Source organism: Lycium ferocissimum, chromosome 1, assembly GCF_029784015.1.
Source record: "Lycium ferocissimum isolate CSIRO_LF1 chromosome 1, AGI_CSIRO_Lferr_CH_V1, whole genome shotgun sequence".
Classification (NCBI taxonomy): domain Eukaryota; kingdom Viridiplantae; phylum Streptophyta; class Magnoliopsida; order Solanales; family Solanaceae; genus Lycium; species Lycium ferocissimum.
The window spans coordinates 36,881,393-36,906,993 of NC_081342.1; the positions used below are offsets into that span (position 1 = coordinate 36,881,393).

At 38.9% G+C, this 25,601-nt stretch overlaps 1 pseudogene; it reads left to right on the forward strand.

Annotated features, from left to right (window-relative positions):
- Positions 1–21,506: 21,506 nt before the first annotated feature.
- Positions 21,507–25,601, forward strand: part of LOC132064265 (probable CoA ligase CCL8) — a 22,147-nt pseudogene continuing 18,052 nt past the window's right edge.

Sequence of the window (25,601 nt, forward strand, 5' to 3'; positions counted from 1 at the left end):
ATATGTGTAAAATAAAACCTGTAAGTACTAAATCCATTTTGTTAAGACTATAATAGTAGCGACTCTACTTGAGAGAAATCCCGGGTGTGTCCTAGTCCGGCAACAAAGTGAGTTGAACACTTGTGCGGATTTTTCTAAACCAAAACCCCTTTTTATAAAGGGGACTTTTAGCCGAATTTTTTCTCAAAAGTTACGATATGAATAAAAATGACATTTTTGCGAAAGACTAAACACTTTTAAACAAGTAAATACATTAATCACATATTGAAGCTCGTAGGTCAACCGTATTCTACGGGTCCTTAATATTAGGGTGCTTAAAACCTTCTCTAGGGGATCACCAGAACCCTTACCTCGAACTTTAATCCAAAAGATTTTTACTTATTTGCAAAAATCTTTAAATCCGATTTTCCTAGTTTTCCATAATAAATTAGGTGGCGACTCTCAAAATACTAAAATTCGATTAGAGCACCAACAACCTCGCAGTAACTTTTATGCACCCACGTAAAAGCGAACCGTAACATTAACAACAGAAGGGCTTTCACCCTCTTTCTGCACCTGCACCTTAGTCTCAGCACCATTCAATACTTCATTACTAACCCCCACTATAGGAATAGTATCTTGATCTACATTAAGTTCCCTTTCTACTACTACAACATCAGTTGTAGCAGATTCTGAGACCTTATGATGAACAACAAAAGGACTTTCGCCCTCTTTCTGCACTTGCACCTTAGTCTCAACACCATTCAATACTTCATTGCTACCCCCCCACTATAGGAATAGAATCTTGATCTACATTAAGTTCCCTTTCTACTACTACAACATCAGTTGTGACAGACTCTAAGATCTCAACATTCAAAATAGAAGGCCTATCTCCCTCTTTCTGCACCTGCACCATAGTCTTAGGACCATTCAACACTTCATTGTTAACCTTTGGATCAGTCACACTTGATCCAAAAATATTTTCCACCCAACCTTTTATAGTCCCATCTATATTTGTTATTCTATCTTCATCTGAGCCTGATGACACTAAGGAAGTGTGGCTATATATTGGAAAGATGCAATTGTCTTCAGTAACCACATTATTAGTATCATTACCTTTCTTGGTCTCATCCAACTGAGTATCATTGTTGCTCACACCTTTCTCAACAATTGTATTTAACACTTCAAATTTGTTATTAGTTATAGTTTTGTCATTGCTAGCCTTTATCTGAGCATCAACATTGTTTCAAGCTTTATTCTTTCCATTATTTGTTGCCTATTTTCTTTGTTATGACTTTCCTTTGTTCATTGCACCAATATAAGTCAACACTTTGCCACTAGATAAAACCTTTGGCACATACTGCTGAACTGGTCTGTTCCACCCATAGTTTCTCCAACATCCTTGTCGATTATATATCTTTTCTGGATCCTTCTGTGTCTCCTCCACCTCTTCTTTGTCTTCAACCTTGTCTAGATCTCTATTCTTTGTTTCTAGTTCAAGATGCAACACTCTACAATCATTCTTAGAGTGCCCTTGCAGTTTGCATTCAGTACAATAACTAGGAAGATAATCATACTGAATTTTCACCTTAAGTTCTCTACACTCCTTTTTCTCCCCATCTTCAATATCCATCATCACAAACTTAGGATGATTAGCCAACAAATCCACCTGAACTTTGACCCTTGAACAATTTGCCTTGTCCTATTAACAGTAGCCAAATCAAGTTGCAAAGGTTTTCCAATAGTCGAAACTAACGTAAATAAGCATTCTTTAACAAAAAAAGTTGGCAGCAAGTTTGGAAAGGATATCCAAGCCATAACAATGGAGGTTTCTTCATCAATCTTAAAGTTTGAATCATAAATCAATGGTTTCATTTGATAAGAAAAGCCATCTTTTGATTTCAACCAGAAAGCACAAGTTGAAGATATCTTAATGAAATCCTCTAGTAAATTACATCGTATCAACACATGCCCATTCCTAAAGAACCCTAACTTACAACCACCCTTTGCTTCACATTGTTCCGGAATGATATTTCTCAATTCATCCAGTTCAGGCCATCCATATGAGAATTTTCTAATAATAGCATATTTTAAGTTCTCAATAATTTCCATTCTTTCAACTTCAAACGATAACAACTTGACATATGGTATTCCTTCTACATATTGAGCCTTTTTCACTGGAATAAGATCTTATACAATCATAGGAGTCGACTCTTTAATGTTAAGAACTGTTTGAGCATAATTGGCTGAAGAACTATCTGGTACATTCAGGACAATAGGCGTGATAGCGGTATATTTCATGGTAGGGAGGGTGGGAAATCATCTATGGGGGTAGTGGTCAGAGGCTGGTCAGCCGCCATCGACGGCTGACCAGTGACCAGCGGTGGCAGGAGGGTTTAGGCTAGGTTTAGGGTTTGCATGAGGAAGGAGAGAGAAGAGAGCATTTTTTGTCTCCGTTATCATACACCATGGATGTGGAGATCACTTGAGGTATAATTCTTTCTCACACTGTCACGACCCCACCGGAGGGCCGCGACGGGCACCCGGTGCTAACCCACCCAGGCACCTCTTAACATACTTTCACATCATATCTAGGTGAGCCACATAGCTAAATCATGCTTTCATTCATCATTCATGTTAATCCCATTGGGCGACAATTTACTATATCATCATTAACAACTATGCCCATATAAATGTACATAAGCCGACGAGGCTATCAAGATAATATCCCAAAATATGGGCCGACAAGGCCGAGCATATCTAACCATATACACATGTCTACGAGCCTCTAAGAAGAGTATGTCATATTATATAGGCGGGACAGGACCCCGCCGTGCCCATAAGTATGTACACAAAAGAATCTATACCAAAGGCTGTGGCTCCGAATGAAATGGAGCTCCGCTATGTAGTCCCTAAGAAATATAGCTAAGGATCAAGTCTGTCTCCCTGGCCACCTGCGGGCATGACACAGCGTCCACAAACAAAAGGACGTCAGTACGAAGAATGTACTAAGTGTGTAAAGCATGATCAATATCAATATGAAAGCATAATAGACAACATATGAAATAGCATAGGATGGGAGATAAGGGTAACATCGTCATAGCACTTACTTGCTTTCCATAGGGACATTCCATTTCTATTGCATATCTATGTACATACATCCATATCCATACTCATTTACCTTTCGTGTCCATTTTCGTATTCGTATTCATATTCATATTCCCATTCATACTCATGTTTATATAATATACATTGCATATACATAGCCTTTACTTAGCATTTACATACACTTAGCATATTCGTACTCATATCGATATCATATACATAGCATTTATATAGCATACCCGACCACGAAGGTTCGGTGTTTCACATACCTGGCCCTACCAAGGCTCAGTGTCATACATACCTGGCCCTACCAAGGCTCAGTGTCATACATACCTGGCCCTACCAAGGCTCAGTGTTATCCGTACCCAACTGCAGTGGTGCTCGCGCATTACATATATATACATATCTACTATATTCTACCCGGCCATATAAGCTCGGGGTTTCATAATAGCCACACATGGGCACATATACATATAAGCTCATAAGTATCTTTAGCCTTTTTACTATCGTCATTCATTACATTCTATCCTTAGAGGATTACTCGTCGTATAAGGAACTTAGTACAATCGTATCATATTGAGAATCATAAGCTTAGTAGCTTTTAGAGATAAGATCATTGAAGAATATCGTAGGCTCATAGAAGGTTAGATGTTTGGCCAAAGAACCATGCCTTATGAAAGAAGGGTTAGCCTTACATACCTTTCCGTTCAACTATTCTATCACTTGTACGTTCTTCTTCAATGCTCACGCTTCTACCTTTATTAGAGCGCATACTAACATTAAAGAATTGATAGCTTAGCATTTATGACTAAAGCTAGGGAAAATTGGATAGCATCTCCTTTATTTATACGACTTTCTCCATGTCACACATCAACTCCCAAACATCAATAATAATATTCACAATATCATCACAATAGCCTTTATTCAACTACATTATCCTTACTTCTCAATTCACTTCAATTCATCCATATTCATGGTCATATCACACAATTTCGTTCATTCATATACAAGGTCTATTCCATGTTCTCAATATCATTTATAACATGATTATAATCATAATGTAACAAGAATCATAACTCAATCCAAACATTTACTCAAAGGTGACACTATTCCCACATTCATGACCCATTTCCTATTTCCTTATATAATCCAAGTGTTTTAACTTTCAAATACCTTCAACAACAAGGAAAAGTCATAAAACTTACCTTAGATGGTGTAGGAATGAATCTTGGGTGCAAACACTTCACTTGAGAAAAACCCTAGTTTCACCTTCACTTGGATTTCTTGGTTTGGATGAACTTTAACGGGTTTCTTACACTAAATTCACTTAGTTTGATGTAGATGATCACTAATATCTCTTGAATTTGTGTAGGAGAAATATTCTAGAGAGTTCTAGAGAGAAGGAGTGAAATGTGGAAATGAAATAATGAACTTGGTCCCCTTTTTAATAACTCAGAAATTTGATCTGTCGGGACATTATATGGACACTTATACGGTCCGTATAACCTTATATGGTCAGTATAAGTGACCGTGAAATGAACCTTTCATTCACTCGTCTCTGTGACCATTATACGGTCCATATAACTGACCGTATAATCCCACCAGTGAGGGACCTTCACTGTGATGGTTCTGCGGTCCATTATACGGTCCGTATAACATTATACGGTCCGTATAATGAGCCGTATAACCCATCGGTCCGCGAAACTTGTTCTCGTCACTTCGTTTGATCTCCAATCCTTATGGAACCTTCTTAACACTTGTTTAACACTTCATCAACAATCCAAGGGACGTTATAACTCTTCTCCAAAACTTCATTAAGTCATCATTAATTCGATACTCGTAAATTTTGCCCGACACATGACATATACCTTACTTTCCTTAACAACTTTCGTCTCATACTTCAAACGTCTTTAAAATCTTATTTAGAATCATCAAATACTATTTCTTACTTATTGAGACACCGTATACTTCGTACTCTTCGTTAGTCTATTCACTGTGCATCAATGAAAATTTTTTCGAGGTGTAACACACACATACCTTATGAATCATTTGACGAAGATCCTAGTGAAATAGGAAGTTGTGATGAACATGAACCTTGTGATTATGCGCTTTGTGATGAATATGTCCACAAAGATAGTAGGTTTGAAAACTTTACTTGTGAAGAGTCTTCTAGTGGATATTCATGTGCATTGTTGTGTGATACTTCCCGTCCTAGCCAAAATGGTGTAAGAGTGTGTGTTGGAGTAAGTCGGAGCCGTCCTAGAAGAAAAATAGAGTGTGCATTTCTTATTTCAAGAGACACAATGCCTCATGTTGATTATCCTAAGGCAAATGTGGCTCATGCTCGATATGGATATAATTTGATAAAGGGTAATGTGAAAAAAGGTGTACTTGGTTGTGGTGTCGATGATAACAATAAGTTACCTTGGTGTGATGGGGATTTGAGTGTTGTGATTAAAGTTTACCATTTTATTGAGCATCATGTGTAATGAATTGTTCATGGGTCAATTCATGAAAGAAACAGAAAACTTATTCATTGCAAGGTGCAAAATTGAAGCTGGTTTTGGTTCTATGATCATTGATGAGAGTAGTTGCATTAACGTGGTAAGTTCTAGCATGGTCGAACAATTGAAGTTGCCAACTAGAAATCATTACCAACCCTATAGACTCCTAAGTTTAAAGGAATGTGTTGACTCAAAGATTACAAAGCAAGCTTGGGTTAAGTTCCAAATTGGCAAGTAATATGATGTACTTGTGATGTTATACCTATGAGAGCTTGTCACTGGTTACTTGGAAGCCCTTGGAAAGTAAATAGAAGATATATACATGATATAAGGTCTAACAAGTATTCCATCATCTAAGGAGACCAAAGTCATACCCTTCGGCCCTTTACACCTTTGCAAGTGAAAGATGATTACTTGTGTAAATTAGAATCGGCAAGAAGGGCAAAGGTTGGAGAAGAAGAAGCAAATTCAAGTGAAACACTTCCTTGAGTGAGTTATCCAAAACCTTCACATTGGGAACAAATGCAAAAGACTTTAGAAATAATCATTGAATGCTTGAACAAGGAGCAACAAATAAAGGAAGAGAAGGCTACTCCTTCTGAAGCCAAATGGAAGCTAGAATTGAAGGGTTCACCAAATCATTCTCAAGGAATTCTTGGCACTTGTCCCTACTCCCGTAAAATTGAGAAAGAAAAGATTGAGAGGAGTCAGGGAGAGAAAAATGACAACTCTAGAGTGGAAAAGGAGAGGTTGTGAGGAGTGAAGTGAGAGGGTTGTCACAACCCTATTCTAACTCATGTAACTTTTCTTTTTTCTCTAGTTGTCTTGATAATGGTGCAGGTATTCTTAGAAGCAATCCAAATGTTGAACCTCAAACTTTCAAAAATCATGAAGTAGTTGAAGGCTTCCCGAATGAGCAAATGTGGTCCAAAGTTGATAACCAAGGTAAAGAAGATGCTTTGTGTACTCTTCAAGGTAAAATAGTTAATCTTAACTCTCAAAATATTATGAATGAGCATGTTGACTTGAGTATGAGTAATAGTTTGTCCTTATGTGAGCTTAATGAATTTTTATCATGTGTTGGGATTGGATCTTTAATGGTTATTGACAATGTTTTTTTTATGGGCGTTCCAACACTAGTTGATCCTTTTGATGATCGGATTGATCCTTCTTGCAAAATCAATTTGTGTCCACCTAGTATTGACACTTGTGATAAAAATCTTAGTGCATTGTCATGTGATAAAATTGCTCACACACTAGTTGGTCCTATTGATGACCGAAGTGATTCTTCTAGCAAGATCAGTTTGAGTCCAACTAATGTGGATACTTGTGTTGATCAACTTGTTTATAATGATAGTCCACTAATCGAGGAATCTTGTGATGTGCTTAATGAACCTCAAATTAGTAATAATATTTATATAGTTGGTCATATAGATAGTCATGTGAAGGAAAGTGCTTTGAAAGACGACATTTGTCTTTTTTAGAATGAAATTATATGTTGTGACTCCTCGTCATTCATCGATTGTTCTTTCTTTAAAGATATTGTCTTATTTGATGATGACATGACTATTGAAAGTGATGTGCATAGTGGCATGAATTGTAATTTTGAAAATGTATCCACCTTTCAAGGCTACAAGGTGTTTGGTAATCCACTATGGGATGATGATCTCCTTCCCGGTGAAGGAACTTCCTTCTTGATGGATTGTAAGGTGATGCTTGGCCATGATTACAATCATGGGGTAGATCAAGTTGTTGACACCCTCCCCGATGATGGAAAGCCTTTCTTAAGGGCTTGTGCCCACTTGATGGACCGACTTCGAGTGTGAAAAAGGCTTCCAAAATTGAAGAATGTCCTTTAAAGAAGGGGAGCAATTTGAAAGAAAAGGAACCCACTTCTTGGAAGGACTATGCTAGATCTTCTAACCTAAAGGTGAGGGGATGCTACTCGAAGCTTGGCATAGGTTCGATGAGCTTAAAGGTAAAACTCTCTCTTTTGATAAACTTGGTTATTTGATTGAATTATTTGCGAGGTTCGGATTCGAGGACGAATCCTTTACAAAAAGAGGAGGATGATACGATATCGTAAAGCTCAATGTTGATAATGACCTGAGTTGGAGCTCATACTCAATACCATCTAGTGTCAACGTCTAATTTCATGAAGATGGACACTTTGGGGGGCAATTCATGGAGCTTATGGAACATATTGAGCATTCAAGGGAGATCAAGTGCACATCTTCAAGCTATACACTCCTTGATCATGAAGATGGAGCTCTTAAAGATGATGGAAGGTCAATGTGTGACGGCCTTCAAGATATGGGAGATAGCTTGGATAGAAGAATCAAAGACCGCTACATTTGAAGAAGAGCCTGTCCTTGATAATGGCTAGATCTTAAATGTGGATACTTGTTGAAAATGTCAAATGTAGCTAGTAGTTCAATAATTGAGGCTAGGACATGTAAATTCAAAAAACTATAAATACTTGCCTTAGTCCATTTTCATTAGTTAGATCCATTTTCATTAGTTAGATTGAGATTTATGATGAAACTCTTTTGATTGTAGTTTCTCGTTCTATGGAGTTTAAGTTAAGCTCGGATTAGCTAGTGTTAGGTAGTGGGAGGATTCCCTTAACTCGTTACCTTGATCATCTCTTGGATAATCTAGGACTAGATTTCCAAGTATTAGTTCAAGTTCCCTTCCCCCTTGGATTGAATTCATATTTTGGATTGTTGATTAGTCACAATTTTTTGTTGAATTAATCCCTTCTTTCTTCTATTCTCATCTCCTATTCTTCTATCTCATCTATTGATTTATCCTATCTTAATTTTTGTGTATTTGATTGTTGTTTTCATACTTTCCTAATTAGGATCATATCTATAGTCCAAAATGACCTAGTTGTGTATAAACTGCTTTACTTGGTTAAACAAATTTTCAGTTTTACCAAACAAAGTGTCAACTTGCCTGAATTCGAAGCCGAATAGTCACTCCACGGTCTTCCCTATTGAGCTTCCAAACAAGCCCAGTCTGTTCAAATACAGTATCCATATAAGAATACGAACCCATAGACACCTATATTTCTCTATAAAGGTTTCAGTTGGGAAAAGTCAACCCAAAATCCAATCCCGAGCCCTAAAGGTCAAAATTGTAATTTTAACTTAAGTTCATCTTACCCATGGTCTAAATAGTAAGAATCTTAAAAATCATGGAAATGTAAGCACAATTGGACCTTTAATTTGATCATTAACACCAAACTCATTTCCATGTAAAAACCCTTATTCTACATTCTAAATCATGGAAGGAATCAATAAATAAGGTATGGAATCACGGGGAAATGACTAGATTAAGGTTAGAATCTTACCCCAAGGTTGAATCTTGAAGAAATCCCTTGAAATCACTCAAATCCGAGCTCTCTAGCTCCCAAAATTGAAATAAGCAAATAAAGTTTGAAGTTGGATTTAAGTTTCTGTCGTGTGCAAATTGGTTTTCGCGATCGCGAGGCCCACTAGCCGCGATCGTGAAGCGTGACCCGAACCTAGCCTAGAACTCCTTCTACGATCGTGGCCCACCGCAATCCTGACCCGTCCCCTTTCCCTTCATCGTAATCGCGAGACCCTCTTCGCTATCGCGATGAAGGAAAGCAGATAGCTGAACTAGATTTTTCTGGTTTCTTCTGATTTTCGATCCAACACGTGAAACTCATCCGAAACCCCTCGGATACAAACCAAATATGTATTTCAGTCATAAAACAAGCTACAAACGTGCTCGCACAATTGGAATTTTCAAAAAAAGGTTGTACTGATCAATGCTGACCAAAGTCAACTCCAATTCTTCAAAATACTATATTCTCATCCACCGAGCCAAATCACACCTGAACGCCTTGGGACCCCAATCAATAGGCCGACAAAGTCAAAAAGCACCCGTACACACCCATTAACCCGAAATAGCGTACAAATAGCTTATACCGTGTACAAATGACATATATATATTCACGTAAAAGTGAACGTCGCCCGAAGGCTGTCACAAATGTACAGATACACATCGTTATCATAATCCAATAGATAATATCACATATAAGCCGATAAGGCTATCATAGTATAGGGGGACGTCCAAATCACAAATCACACGTACACGACCGAACAATGAATACCCATAACCCACACATATATGTCTACGTACCTCTAAGAATAACGACGAGAATCATATGACGGGACGGGGCCCCGCCGTACCCGTGAACAAATATACATATATATATATAATAACAAAAGTCGGGATCAAAGTATAGGCTCCGAACAAGGAGCGCTCCAAAGTACCGAAAGGGAACCCTAAGCTGGTGGATCATCCAAATGAGTATCTGTACCTGCGCGGCATGAAACGCAGCCCCCGAAGAAAGGGGGTCAGTACGGAATATGTACTGAGTATGCAAAGCATGAAATATGGTAAACAAGATCATAGTCAGAACCAAAGGTACAGAAAGTAAATGCAATATTCAAAATATCAAAATGCTTACTCATAAAAATACAAATCATGCATAGGGCTCTTAGAACGGTGGTCGCCCGCCTGTCGTTGGCGCCACACCACATCATCACACCAGAAGGTTTCATATCTCCGTATCCCCGTCACACATCATAGCATATCATAACATCATAACACATCATAACACCATAAACGGTACCCGGCCCTCTAGCGAGGAACTCGGTGAACCGTAACACATTATACTGTCGAATATACATAGTGCGCACGACAACATAACCGGCCCGGACTCGGCGAAGGAGGTAATGACAGAATGCACGAGAAGAGTCGTGAGCAACTATATGCAATTTAAAACATTTTCAAAAACTCGATAGATTAATCAAAATGAACCATCATTTAAAAACCGAGGCGATAGTCAAATCAAGTTTCTCCGAGGGTCGTTCGAAAGCATATCAAATAGAACTTTAGGACTCATAAATACGTATTAAACTATATGAAGTAACTTATGGAACTTATGGGCATAATCGTCATTATAAACTCGTTAGAGAAATAAGTAATCGCCGCTCGAGGGTTAAGGCGATCGTTACACTAAATCCTTTCAAAAGTCGTTAGTACCACACAAAGGAGAGTCTCGGGGCCCACGGACGAGTATCAAACCAATCCGGGTCCATTTATGAAAGTTGGAGACCTTATCCATTATAGAATCTCCCGCGAACGTTTCGAAGCGATCCGAGCTCGTCTATGAAAGTTACGATTGTTCGTAGTTACGAAACCTTTTTGGAATAAAAATCTTTATAAAATCTTTGAAACCAAATCATGTAAAAACATAAGGATCATGGTTCGACTGCATTAAGAGAGCCAACATTAAGAAATGAATAGAAATCGCACACAAGCTCGGACCTTAAGAATGGAGTTACCCCGAGACTCGTATCACAATCTACTTACGACTAAGACATGCCTCAAGAAAGAAAGGGTAAGCTTCACATACCTCGTCTGCTTCCTGCGTAAATCTGAACTTAGGCCTCGGCTTCTCAAAATCTACAACAACATCATTTGGTATCAAACATTAGCCATAGATTCTTAAAACTCCCATTTCGACTAGCACTTAATTTTACAGAAATTTGGGCAGCATTTCCCCTGTAAATTCAACATCCCCGAGATTTCAACTGCGCTAAATCTTCAACAACAATACCAACAACCATTCTAGCAACATCAACAATTAATTTAAAAGCCATTCTAACGTCAATAACTCTTTTCTACATATTTCAACAACATTCCATTTACGTTCAAATTAACCACATAAGAGCAATACCAACATCAATGTTTATACATTCAAATGCTAATCCGAAACCTTTCAAACGAGATTCAAGAACATTTCAAACGATCCGCAAAATATTCAAAACAACCCAATCCTTGCACTACAAAACCCGAACCCTTCTAACTTCAACAAGAACAACTACAATACATTTCTTCCTTCCAAGTTCTTACACTACACCAATAATCTACACGTTAACAACTTCATTTTCATAAATACAAGACATTACACTAAATTTACATTATCTTCAAAACAGCCCATAAACGTTCTCTACTTCAACTTGGACCATTAAATCATCATTTTCACCATAGAATCCATACAACAACAACCAAAACATACTAAATAAAATTAGTTCATCATGTTCTACAAAACAACACATATACACGGCCACATACCAACTTCCATATTTCCATGAATTTCATCCATTTCCACTTACTACAACATGCACAAACCCTTCATAACACATGAAAAGAGGATTAAAACTTACCTTTTTCACTTAGTTCTTCAACATGACTTAGGTTGAGAATTGCATGAACAAAGGCTTGGCTTGCCCTAACAATTATTCCATGTTGTTTAGCACCTTCCAATTAGTAGAAAACCTAGAAGAAATAATTTTTTTGATGGCTAGTTTTGATCTTCACTTTTCCATCTCCATGGCCGTGTATGTCTCCTTCTTTCTTTCTCAAAGCTTCTTGATTTTTTTCTTAAGAGTGAAAGTGATGAATAAGATGACTAAGTCATCTTTTATTCTCACATATTAAGGTTCCATGTGGCCTTGGCCCACAAGTCATGTGCATGGTCACATGGCTTTTAATTTCATGAAAATTAAGTCTCCAAATTTTCACTTTTGGCCCCATATTTCATGAAACATTAGTTTCCATAATTTCACTTTCAACCCCAAATTTTCCTTATTCCAAATTTACCCTTAACACTCCATACCAATGAAAAGATGAATATGCAACTTGTGCATTAAAACAAAATCGAAGGTCAAAATTCTCAACCTCGTATCCCGAAATGGTCTTGTCCTTAACTTTTCATGGTTGGCTCGGAATGTCCCAACGTACAAAAATATGAGATATAACATCCTCCCCCCCTTTAGAACATTCGTCCTCGAATGTTAAACTAGTCTTATAGGGTTTTATAGGCATTTTGGGGGAGTCGCTTTCATAGCTGTCACATACAGTTTATTAATCAATCCACACAACCCATTTGGGAATTTAGATTATCTGCAGACATAGGGAATAAGTGGGGATGCGTATTCTTCATCTCTTCCTTGATATCGTTCCGCCATAATACCTTAGCGGGAGTGATGTTTTTAGTACGCAATCTTCTCACCTGACGACTCAGTATGGCTATGGGTTGTTCCTCGTAGGATGACCTTCCGGTCACCTGGATACCATCTATGGGAGGTACTCGGGAGGGGGTCGCCTACATATTTGTGAAGCATTGACACGTGGGAGACCAAATGCGCTGTTTCCATATCCGATAGTAAATCCCGTTCATAAGCAACCTTGCCTATCTTACGGACAATCCGTTAAGGTCCAAGATATCTCGGACTAAGTCTCCTTTTTCTCTGTCGACTCTCGTAACACCCTTCAATGATGACACTTCCAAAGATACCCAATCGTCGACCTGGAACTCTAGGTGTCGACGTCGAGTATCTGCATATGACTTCTGTCGACTCTGAGCTGCTAACAACCGCTCCCGAATAAGTTTCACTTTGCCAGCTACTTGTTGAATCATATCTGGCCCCAATTAATTTAGTTTTACCAACATTGGACCAGCCAATCGGTGTTCTGCACCTTCTGCCATACCGAGCCTCATACGGCTATCTGGATGCGCAAATAGTAGTATTATTATTATCGCAACTCCCATAAGTGCGGCAAACGATTATTCTAGTCACCTCTGAAATCAATAACGCAGGCCCGCAACATGTCCCTTAGCGTTTGAATAGCACACTTGGCCTGCACGTCAAACTGAGGGCGGCATACCGTGCTAAAACTCACTTCCGGTTCAAGGATCAGCGTCATTGGTCCCTACATCCTTGTCACTACTTACCTTTACATTCCGAGTGCCCATCCGATATAACTTTGTCGCTAGTAAGTATGATGGTTAGGTATACACGAAATGGTCCTGCACCCTTCACTACCCTTCGCAGTACTGCTATACTTATGGCAACTCGTAATTCGAGTTTAAATTGAATCTTCGGGCTCTTGCTACAATTTTTCCTTTAGCTTTCTGCCACAATTGTTTCTTTAACCTTTATCCCTCGAATCTTACCCTACAACCCGAAAGCATAGGGCTACGAAAATCCTTACTCCTTTACGATTCTCTCATAACACAGGTACACGTGTCTTCGACTTCCTTATATTGGCGATCATTTCGGACTCTAGCTCCAAGTTAATAAATTTCCCTTTCTGGAGTACGAGAACGTCATAATTCCTTTCACGTCTAATACGTTCCTCCCCCCCTTTTATTAGAGAGGTCCTTATGCGCCAACAGTTTTTTTTTTTGATTTCCATCGTCTCGGCACTTATCTTTCGAGAATTAGAAACCTCTTATCATCGTTGCACGGCCTAATCAACCTTTTCTTTACTTCTCATTTCTCGTTGTGGTCACCATCCTTTCATACCACACACTCCTCTCTGGTGCCATACTACTACATTTTATCCTTTTCATGCGTCTAACCTCAAATATTTTTTCATCCAAATAGTGTCGTGTTTTTCCCGTCGTTTCTGTTGAAGGCTTTACTCCCTCATGTTTGTCATTCTTTTACTCTCTCCGACATTTTGGCCTCTTTTTATCTTCCATCTACTTACTTACTTCCCTTCCAAATATCATTATATTAAAACTTTCCAAGCTTAACCTGTAGTAAAAACATCATCAGCTTGCTTTATAATACTTGCGCCATTTTTCTTCTTTCATTTGAGCTTCATTGTCTTGTCCGATTATTGCCTTCCAACATGTCACAACGTTGATTGCTGGGTTTCAACATAGCCATGTATGAGATGTCATATACATACGTATACATAATCGCTACCATCTTATTCACAAAATATTTCCAACACTATTCGACTTATCTTGTTTCTAAGGCTGCCATGCACCTTCCTTCTTTTCCACTGGTTCAGTCTGCCTCGTTCTACACGACCTCTTAAGGTTTCTGCCCGCTCTGCAGACTCTAATTTTCCTTAGATTAACCTAGCTTCTCGTTTGCTTCATACGCCTGAATTTTGTAAGACTTTCAGAAAACTTCCCAGGGGGTCACCCATCCTAAAATTGCTCCCACTCCAGCACGCTTAACTTTGGGACTCTGATGAAATTCGATACTCTAAGGCCAATATGACCGCGTCAACCTCGTCGCATGACCTTCAGCACATAATTTGGAGTAAGTTGAAGTCTGGACAAATTCCAAAACGCCCTCATAACACATCTCCCGTCGGATTAAAAAGGGTCTCTTACTTCGACCCAATAATTATTTAATACCCGTAGTTATTCCAAATTCTCAGTTAAGTGGCATTTATATTCCAACGATAAGTGTCCAAAGTTCTCTTGAAACAGTATCTTTACCTCAACCGATACCATCTATTTTTTTTTTGATGAAATTACACTGCACCATCTATTCCCTAAGCCTACCGTCTTGTCGCTTAAAGATTCCATTATTTTTTAGGTGAAATCGTGTGCACGCGGTACTCCCCTTATGCTTTATACCTTTTTACCCTTACCATGTACCCAACACAGGCTTCCAACTCACTCAGAACACACCTAGTTCGTCTCAATGACGATCTCGTCTTATCACCATATCGTCGCACTACCCTTGACTTCATAACTATGTATTCCCCTTTTTGTTCTCTATTCGTACTCACTCAATTACGTTTATCTTGGGTACTCCTTTAGTATCCCTTTACTGTATTCCTTCAGTCCATGTCTATCCTTTTCCTTTTGGCGCACGAGGAATTTTACAATACCGCCATATCTTCCGGAAAATACTACACCTACATAACCCCTTTCTCGCTTTCAAAACATATTCTGTTCCTCCCTATATTCCTTTACGTTCTTATTATGCCAGTCATTTCCTATCACTCCTTCTACTTCGTTGTTCACCTTTCTATGATTTGGCCTATCACAGTTCCGTCGCTGTTATTACCCGTGTTCATGGCTACACATGTCGCCATCTATTACCGCACTGTTATCTTACTTACCTTTCTTTTCATCTCCTCCTCTCTCTTCCTCCCTATTTTTTGTGCTCGCTGTCGTTTTCGTTATCTCATAATTTTCTATTCTGTACTTTCCCTGTAGAAGAACTTCATAAATCCCTCCTTTTTTTTTTCCACTAACTCACCTTTAAACTTTAGTCACATAGATCACGTCATATCTGTTGGTCACTTCCTCGCTAAGCCTTGCTCATTTTCATAACAGTCCTCACTATATTCCTATAGTATCCTATTCGTAATCAATCGCATAGTGTCGCACTTCTTAACTTTTTACTCTTTCTGGCCGACCTTATCTTTAATATCTCACAAGCTATCTTGTCAGTACATTCATATCCATCACAATTTTTTTGTACTCTGGTCTCAACCATATCATTATCTCTTCTAACTATAAACTCGTCATAATTTATCCATACTTATCAATTCAGTTGGTACCTTAATATGACACTCTGTTATAATTTGCCAACTTCTTCTAATTCATCTTTTAAGATCACAAGCCCCTTCCAAATTCCTTTTACCATATCAATATCGACCTCCTAATTACATTATCGTCGTCAATTCAGTAGTTAACTCATTTTTTTCAAGGTCAGCCATACTTGCAACTTAGTCAAATTCTATCCTTACTATTGACACAACCTTTCGAAACATATCGCAAACCCATACCTCATTCTCTTTTATTTCCTGAAAAAATTTCGGCAGAGTTTCCTCTATATTTCTTACTATCTCAAAACCTGTACACAGGAAATACCAACAATGCCTCACAGGGCCAACACATATATATACATATCGTATCATATTACAGCCACACAGGGCTCCCAGTATCAATAACAGTATAAAAATGATGGACTTACCTCGTATGTCCAACTCGAACCACACCTGTTACACTTTCCTGTTTACTCTTCCCTTTCGGTTTTCAACTTTACATTTCAATCATACTTTAATGCCTTAGCCGACATATGCCTTCCGTGCCTTTACTTACCTGCGTGCTTTACAACTTCCAATATCGTCAATCGCTTCCTTCTGTCGATGTCGTTCTTCTGCTGAAACCGAAGATTAGTATAAGAAATTTCACTTCCTATGACTTGGCTCTATCGCACGATCTAAGACAGAAAAAAGGTCACTGATTCCTAAATGCCCCGCAGCCTCCTGTTTATGAGTGTGGCCGGCTTCACACCATAAACAAGACTCTGCCGGACACGGTCTGTAGACATTCCGAGGACGAACCGCTCTGATACCACTTTTGTCACGACCCACCCCCGTAGGCCGCGACTAGTGCCCGATCTGGGCACCCGTACACACCCATTAACCCGAAATAGCATACAAATAGCTTATACCGTAACATACAAATATACATATATATATATATATATAAAAGTGGAACGTCGCCCGAAGCTGTCACAAATATACAGATACACATATCGCTATCATAACCCAGCGGATATTATCACATATAAGCCGTTGAGGCTGTCATAGTATAGGGGGACGTCCAAGTCACAAATCACACAGACACGACTGAACAATGAATACCCATAACCCACACATATAAGTCTACAGACCTCTAAGAATAATGACAGAATCATATGACGGGACAGGGCCCCGCCGTACCCGTGAACAAATATATACATATATATATAATAACAAAAGCTGGATCAAAGTATAGGCTCCAGAACAAGGGAGCGCTCCAAATGGCTGAACAGGAATCCTAAGCTGGTGGATCCTCCAAATAAGTATCTGTACCTGCGCGGCATGAAACGCAGCCCCCGAAAAAAGTGGGGTAGTACGGAATATGTACTGAGTATGCAAAGCATGAAATATAGTAAACAAGATCATAGTCAAAACCAGAGGTACGGAAAGTAAATGCAATATTCAAAATATCAAAATGCTTACTCATAAAAATACAAATCATGCATAGGGCTCTTAGAACGGTGGTCGCCCGCCTGTCGTTGGCGCCACACCAGAAGGTTTCATATCTCCGTATCCCCGTCACACATCATAACATCATAACACATCATAACACCATAAGCGGTACCCGGCCCTCTAGCGAGGAACTCGGTGAACCGTAACACATCATACTGCCGAATATACATAGTGCGCACGATAACATAACCGGCCGGGACTCGGTGAAGGAGGTAATGACGTAATGCACGAGCAGAGTCGTGAGAAACTATATGCAATTTAAAACATTTTCAAAAACTCGATAGATTAATCAAAATGAACCATCATTTAAAAACCGAGGCGATAGTCAAATCAAGTTTCCTCCGAGGGTCGTTCGAAAGCATATCAAATAGAACTTTAGGACTCATAAATACGTATTAAACTATATGAAGGAACTTATGGAGCTTATGGGCATAATCGTCGTTATAAACTCATTAGAGAAATAAGTAATCGCCGCTCGAGGGTTAAGGCGATCGTTACACTAAATCCTTTCAAAAGTCGTTAGTACCACACAAAGGAGAGTCTCGGGGCCCACGGACGAGTATCGAACCAATCCGGGTCCATTTATGAAAGTTGGAGACCTTATCCATTATAGAATCTCCCGCGAACGTTTCGAAGCGATCCGAGCTCGTCTATGAAAGTTACGATTGTTCGTAGTTACGAAACCTTTTTGGAATAAAAATCTTTATAAAATCTTTGAAACCAAATCATGTAAAAACATAAGGATCATGGTTCGACTGCATTAGGAGAGCCAACATTAAGAAATGAATAGAAATCGCACACAAGCTCGGACCTTAAGAATGGAGTTACCCCGAGACTCGTATCACAATCTACTTACGACTAAGACATGCCTCAAGAAAGAAAGGGTAAGCTTCACATACCTCGTCCGCTTCCCCGCGTAAATCGAACTTAGGCCTCGGCTTCTCAAAATCTACAACAACATCATTTGGTATCAAACATTAGCCATAGATTCTTAAAACTCCCATTTCGACTAGCACTTAATTTTACGAAATTTGGGTTAAAGCATTTCCCCCTGTAAATTCAACATCCCCGAGATTTCAACTCGGCTAAATCTTCAACAACAATACCAACAACCATTCTAGCAACATCAACAATTAATTTAAAAGGCATTCTAACGTCAATAACTCTTTTCTACATATTTCGACAACATTCCATTGCGTTCAAATTAACCACATAAGAGCAATACCAACATCAATGCTTATACATTCAAATGCTAATCCGAAACCTTTCAAACGAGATTCAAGAACATTTCAAAACGATCCGCAAAATATTCAAAACAACCCAATCCTTGCACTACAAAACCCGAACCCTTCTAACTTCAACAAGAACAACTACAATACATTTCTTCCTTCCAAGTTCTTACACTACACCAATAATCTACACGTTAACAACTTCATTTTCATAAATACAAGACATTACACTAAATTTACATTATCTTCAAAACAGCCCATAAACGTTCTCTACTTCAACTTGGACCATTAAATCATCATTTTCACCATAGAATCCATACAACAACAACCAAAACATACTAAGTAAAATTAGTTCATCATGTTCTACAAAACAACACATATACACGGCCACATACCAACTTCCATATTTCCATGAATTTCATCCATTTCCACTTACTACAACATGCACAACCCTTCATAACACATGAAAAGAGGATTAAAACTTACCTTTTTCACTTAGTTCTTCAACATGACTTAGGTTGAGAATTGCATGAACAAAGGCTTGGCTTGCCCTAACAATTATTCCATGTTGTTTAGCACCTTCCAATTAGTAGAAAACCTAGGAGAAATAATTTTTTTGATGGCTAGTTTTGATCTTCACTTTTCCATCTCCATGGCCGTGTATGTCTCCTTCTTTCTTTCTCAAAGCTTCTTGATTTTTCTTAAGAGTGAAAGTGATGAATAAGATGACTAAGTCATCTTTTATTCTCACATATTAAGGTTCCATGTGGCCTTGGCCCACAAGTCATGTGCATGGTCACATGGCTTTTAATTTCATGAAAATTAAGTCTCCAAATTTTCACTTTTGGCCCCATATTTCATGAAACATTAGTTTCCATAATTTCACTTTCAACCCCAAATTTTTCTTATTCCAAATTTACCCTTAACACTCCATACCAATGAAAAGATGAATATGCAACTTGTGCAATTTAAAACAAAATCGAAGGTCAAAATTCTCAACCTCGTATCCCTCGAATGTTAAATAGTCTTGTCCTTAACTTTTCATCATGAGTGTTGGCATCCTTCATGAGTGAAACCTTCAATAGAACAAAGCCTCAAATGGTGCCATCTCAATACTAGAATGATAATATTATATCAAGCGAACTCAGCCAAGGGTAGAAACTGATCCCAATGATCACCAAAGTCAATCACACAAGCTCATAACATATCCTCGAGAACCTCACTAGGATTTGAACTTCACGTGTGCACGATTTATTTCTCCTACTTCTAAGCTAATTCCATATATTCTATTTATGGTAATGTTTCCATATCTTGAACTTCAGATCCTTGTAGAATTGAATTAGACTTTAATATCAATTCTCCAGGGTTTCCTTTTACAAAGTATGGAACTACTTCTTCAAATAAGTCTTCATCCCTTTTTCAAAAGTCCAGTTTCTTTCAGTAGATCCTCTTCAGTGTTGAGTGCTTTACCAGCTCTTTTTGAAAGGATCTGGATCTTGTACATCTTCATTTATTCTTCCTTGTACTTTGATTGTCACTTGTACACAATTTGTCAATCATCAGAACTTCATAAGCTCTTAAACTATTATCGAGACTATAATATCTAAATAATTTTCCCCTTTTACATGTTGACAAACCCATAACAGCTTCATACTTCTTCATGTGCACTTAATCAGCTTCATCAATCTTCATATGCTCTTGATGTGCATCTCCTCCCATAGGCATAGCTCCTATGTTGACAATTCTTCCCCTAAGAGTCAGCTCCATGTTGACTCAATACTTCCAGCTCTTTGTCTAGAGGGGCTAATGCACCCCCGGCAGTATGGCAGGAGTTCATAGAGGCTTTCCTTCAACACTACTTGCCAGCGGAGGCCCGACGGGCTCGAGTTGATAGATTTATAAATTTATGCCAGGGGAATATGAGTGTGAGAGACAATAACATTCTCTTTAATTCATTAGCCAGGTATGCTCCCATAATTATAGTTGAGATGGAGGATCGAGTACACCGATTTGTGATTAGACTTGGGCCGCACTTGATTAATGATTGCATGATAGCCTCACTTCAGGAGGGTATGGATATTTCTCGTATTCAAGGTATGCTTAGGGTTTAGAGGAGTGGATACAGCAGCAGCGAGCTGATCGAGAGCGTGATAGGGTCAGAGTAAGAGTGCTAGATCATCTGGTTCCTTTAGTGAGTTTAGGTTTGGTCATAGAAATAGTTTCCTGGGTGTCTAGCCTACTCAGTGGCCAGCGCGCCTTCACAGTTTCTAGGGCCGAGGTTTGATTGACCCATTTATTTTGAGTTAGGCAAGAGTTCCCGAGCTTTCGATTCCCGGCCAGGCTTAGGTTTAGCCAAAAGTTGAAATGAGGCCATCTCACCATGTGTGTGTGTGTGTAGAGGTGGCCGCACGGCCGACATAACACCGTTTGGGTTCATATGTGTGTTATACCTACGGTCAGCCAGGCCACATTATGCGAGATTGTCCGTTGAGAGGTGATGGAGGTGTAGTTCAGCACGCCAGAGTCTAATGGGTTCTTCGTCATCGATAAGCCCCAAGGTGACATTCTAAGACATCGGACGTGGTAAATGAAGAGGAGCGAGTGTCCCAACGAGCGGTCCTCAAAACCGCATTGATGCTTTGGTTAGTCGGCAGGATCTTGAGTCGTCGCTTGATGTTGTTACAGGTATAATATCAGTCTTCTCCTACGACGTGTATGCCCAGGATCTACTTTATCATACATCACTCCTTTTATTGATGGTAAGTTTGGGATAGAACCTAAAATGATTAAGCCTTTTGAGGTGTCTACACCTGTTGGAGATCCGGTGATAGCTACACAAGTATACAAGAATTGTGTAGTTATAATTGAATTGACACAGTTAAAAGAGGTACTTGATTGAGTTAGACATGGTGGACTTTGGTATTATTATGGGTATGGACTGGTTAGCTTCTTGTAATGCTAACGTTGATTGTAGAATAAAGATGGCCCGGTTTTAGTTTCCAGGAGAGCCAGTGCTGGAATGGAAAGGTAATACAGCTTCGCCGAGAGGTAGGTTTATTTACTATCTCAAGGAAAAGAAGATGATGGCAAAAGGTTGAATTTATCACATTGTTCAAGTCCGAGATGCAGAAGCAGAACCACTGACCCTTCAGCCTATTCCGGTGGATAATGAATTGGACCCTAATGTATTTCCGTACGAATCCTTGCATTTTTAGAGGTGAGATTGACTTTGCTATAGATGTGCTACTAGATTGTCATGACCCAAAAAGTCGTGAGTGGCACCCACCTAAATCCCCTAGTAGGCAAACCATCAACTTAACCAACCATCCAAACCATTATCAAATTACTTAGCCAATTTTAAAGCATTCAAGGATATAACAAGTATAAATATCGTCAAAAGTCTAGTCATGCCATAATTAAATAAAACCTACGGAAGTCTAAACTATTACAACCCTAAAATCCGAAAGTCATCGTATAAGGACTCTAACATAACTGTCTAAGAAAGAACCACTATCTAAAAATAGCGTAAATGTCTGAAATGAAATAGACATTTAAAAAAGGAAAGATCTTCGCCGAGCGTCCTAGCATGGATAACAGCTCACCCTCGAATCTGTCAGAACCCGACCTCAAGCTAAATATGAGGTCTCGTTGAAGTCTCTGGTGTCACGACCCAACCCCGTAGGCCATGACTAGTGTCCGAATTGGACACTCATACGCACCTGATACTCAGAACCCGCATGCTAAACTTGCATAATTACAAATGGTTACACATAGCCTCAGATTATCGCATAAGAGCAAATATATATCACAAAAGCCGGCTAGGCTGTCATAATGTACATAACATACCAAATATACGCATATGCAGCCGACAAGGCTGCCACTATTAATGAAACCGCCCAAACATAAAACATGCGAACACATCCGTACGGAAATAACCATGACCCACATACATGTCTACGTATATAAACGGAACAACGTAATCATATGATCGGACAGGCCCCGTCGTACCCCCGAATGAATATATACATATGCAACGGAAGAATATATACCAAAATGTAGGCTCGGACGAAGGAGCACTCCCAAACAAACAGTAGGTGTCCTAGTGGCGGATCACCAAACCGGGGCGTCCGTACTGCGGGCATTTAAACGCAAACCCCCGAAGAAAGGGGTCATAGACGGAATATGTACTGAGTATGCAAAGCAAGAAATACATTAGCAAAACCATAATCGAAACAAAAGATGCGGAAAATAAATACAATATGCAAAATGTCAAATATTTACTTTAAAAATACAAATCATGCATGGGCTCTTAGAATATGGTCGCCCGCCTGTCATTGGCGCCATAACACATCATACTCCAGAAGATTTCATATCTCCGAACCCGACATATCACATAGCACATCATAACGCCATAACACATCATAACGCCAAATATACTCGGAACCCGGCCCTCTAGCGAGGCTCGGCGAACCGGACACATCATACTCCGAATATATCATAGTGCGCACGAACATAACCGGCCCGGGACTCGGCGAAGGATGTAACGATCATATGCACGAGCGGAGTCGTGAGTAACCATATGCATAAAAATAATTATCACAAACTCGATAAATAAATAAGTAATCCATACTCGGGAGTTAAGGTGACAATCATACTAAGTCCTTTCCGAAAGTCGCTAGAAACGAACATAGAAAAGTCTCGGGGCCCACGGACGGGTACCAACCCCATCCGAGCCCGCCTATCAAAGTTGGGGGATGTTATGCCTTATGGAATCTCCTATGAACGTTTCGGGGCGATCCGAGCTCATCTACGGAAGTTACGGACGTTCGTAGTTACGGAGTCTTTTAGGAATAAAATTCTTTACATAACTTTTGAAATCCAAATAAATGAAAACATAAGTGACTTAGTTTAAATACATTAAGAGAGTAAATCTTTAGAAGCGAATAAGATACGTATATAACTCGGATCTCAAGAGTGGAATTACCCCGAGGCTCGTGTCATAGCCTACTTAACACTAGGACATGCCAAAAGAACGAAAGGTTAGGCTTTACATACCTCGTCACCGCTCTCAAGCTAATCCAAACCTCACGTCTCGGGCACCCCAAGATCTACATAACGCCAATATATATCAAACATTAGCTATAAGCATTTAGGCATTCAATTCCAAACGAACACCAAATTCTACGAAATTTAAAAAGCATTTCCCTATAAATACAACAACCCCGAGAATTCAACTCGGCCAAATTCATCAACAACAATACCAACAACCAAACTAACAACATCAATAATCAATTCAAAACGCATCCTAACGTTAGTAGCTCTTTTTACATAATTCAACAACATTCATAATATTCCATTATACTCACTTCAACTACTTACATTCAAACCAATATCAACGTTTATACATTCGATTACTAATCCAAAACCATTCAAACAATATTCAAGAACACTTTAGACAATTCACACAATATTTCAAACAACCCAACCAAGGCTCCATCTCACCCGAAAATTAGCCCAAACCCGAGGGCAACATCTCCAACACACTCCTCTTTCCCAAACTCATAAATTACACCAACAATCCATACTTTAACAATGTCATTTCCATAAATACAAAAATTACATCAAAAGCACATTAACCTCCAAATCAGCCCGTAACCATTACAACATCCATTTGAATCATTAAACCATCATTATCAACATAGAATTCACAACGACAACAACCAAAATACTAAGGAAAATTAATTCATCCTTTGTTATGTAACTTGACCTATATTCGGCCACCTCTACACACACACACATTGATGATTCTCTTCCATTTCAACACACTACAACAACAACTAAACATGTTACATAGAATTTAATCCATCACTCCAACACAACAACACACACACACGGCCAAACACCATGCACACGGCTCAACTTCAATCATGCATATTTCATGAATTTCATCCATATTTGCATACTACGACATACATAAGCCGTCCATAATTCATAAAAATAAGATTAAAACTTACCTTTCTTCACAACTTCACAACTTGGCTAAGGTGGTGAATGATGAAAACGAATAGCTTATTGCTTCCAACAACACTCCCACGTTAATAAGGACCCTTCAATTAGTTGTTTTGCTAGAAGAAACAATTTTTTTGACAGCTATTTCTTGGTCTTGAATTCTTGCTCCTATGGCCGAATGCCTTGGCCTTTTTTTTCTCCAAGTTTCTTGATTTTTCTAGAGGAATGAAAGTGATGAACAAGATGACTAAGTCATCTTTTAATACCCATGTATAAGGCTCCATGTGGCCTTGGACCACATACCACATGACCGGCCACTCCCCCTTTTTATTCATGAAATTTCTATTTTCCCTTTAATTCATTTTTAACCCCAAAGTTCTTTAATATTTTCATGCCAATAAAGTCATGCACAACTTATGCTTTTAAAACAAACAAAAATCTCTACTTCATATCCCGGAATAGTCTTGCCCCTAACTTATTGTAGTTAGACCGGATTGTCCCGATGTACAAAATACGGGATATAACATCTGGATCGCAATCTGCACTCAAAAGAATGCAGCAAGGTAGTATCAGTACAAACACTATGTACCAGTAGATATCATAGGCCGAATAAGATTAGTGTCATTCATACAATCACAAAATCAATAAAATAGACAGATAGACACAACATCACATAATCTCAAAAACTATCAACAGAAATCATCCAACACCGAAATGTCAACCAACACATGGATAAGGTAAATTCACACAAATGGAAATGAATAAGAGTAACTCGACCAACGCAATCACTAAACACAATCGTAAATCAAAAATTATCTCAACTCTGTCACATATCCATACACACATGCTAAATGGTAGTGTTTGACCC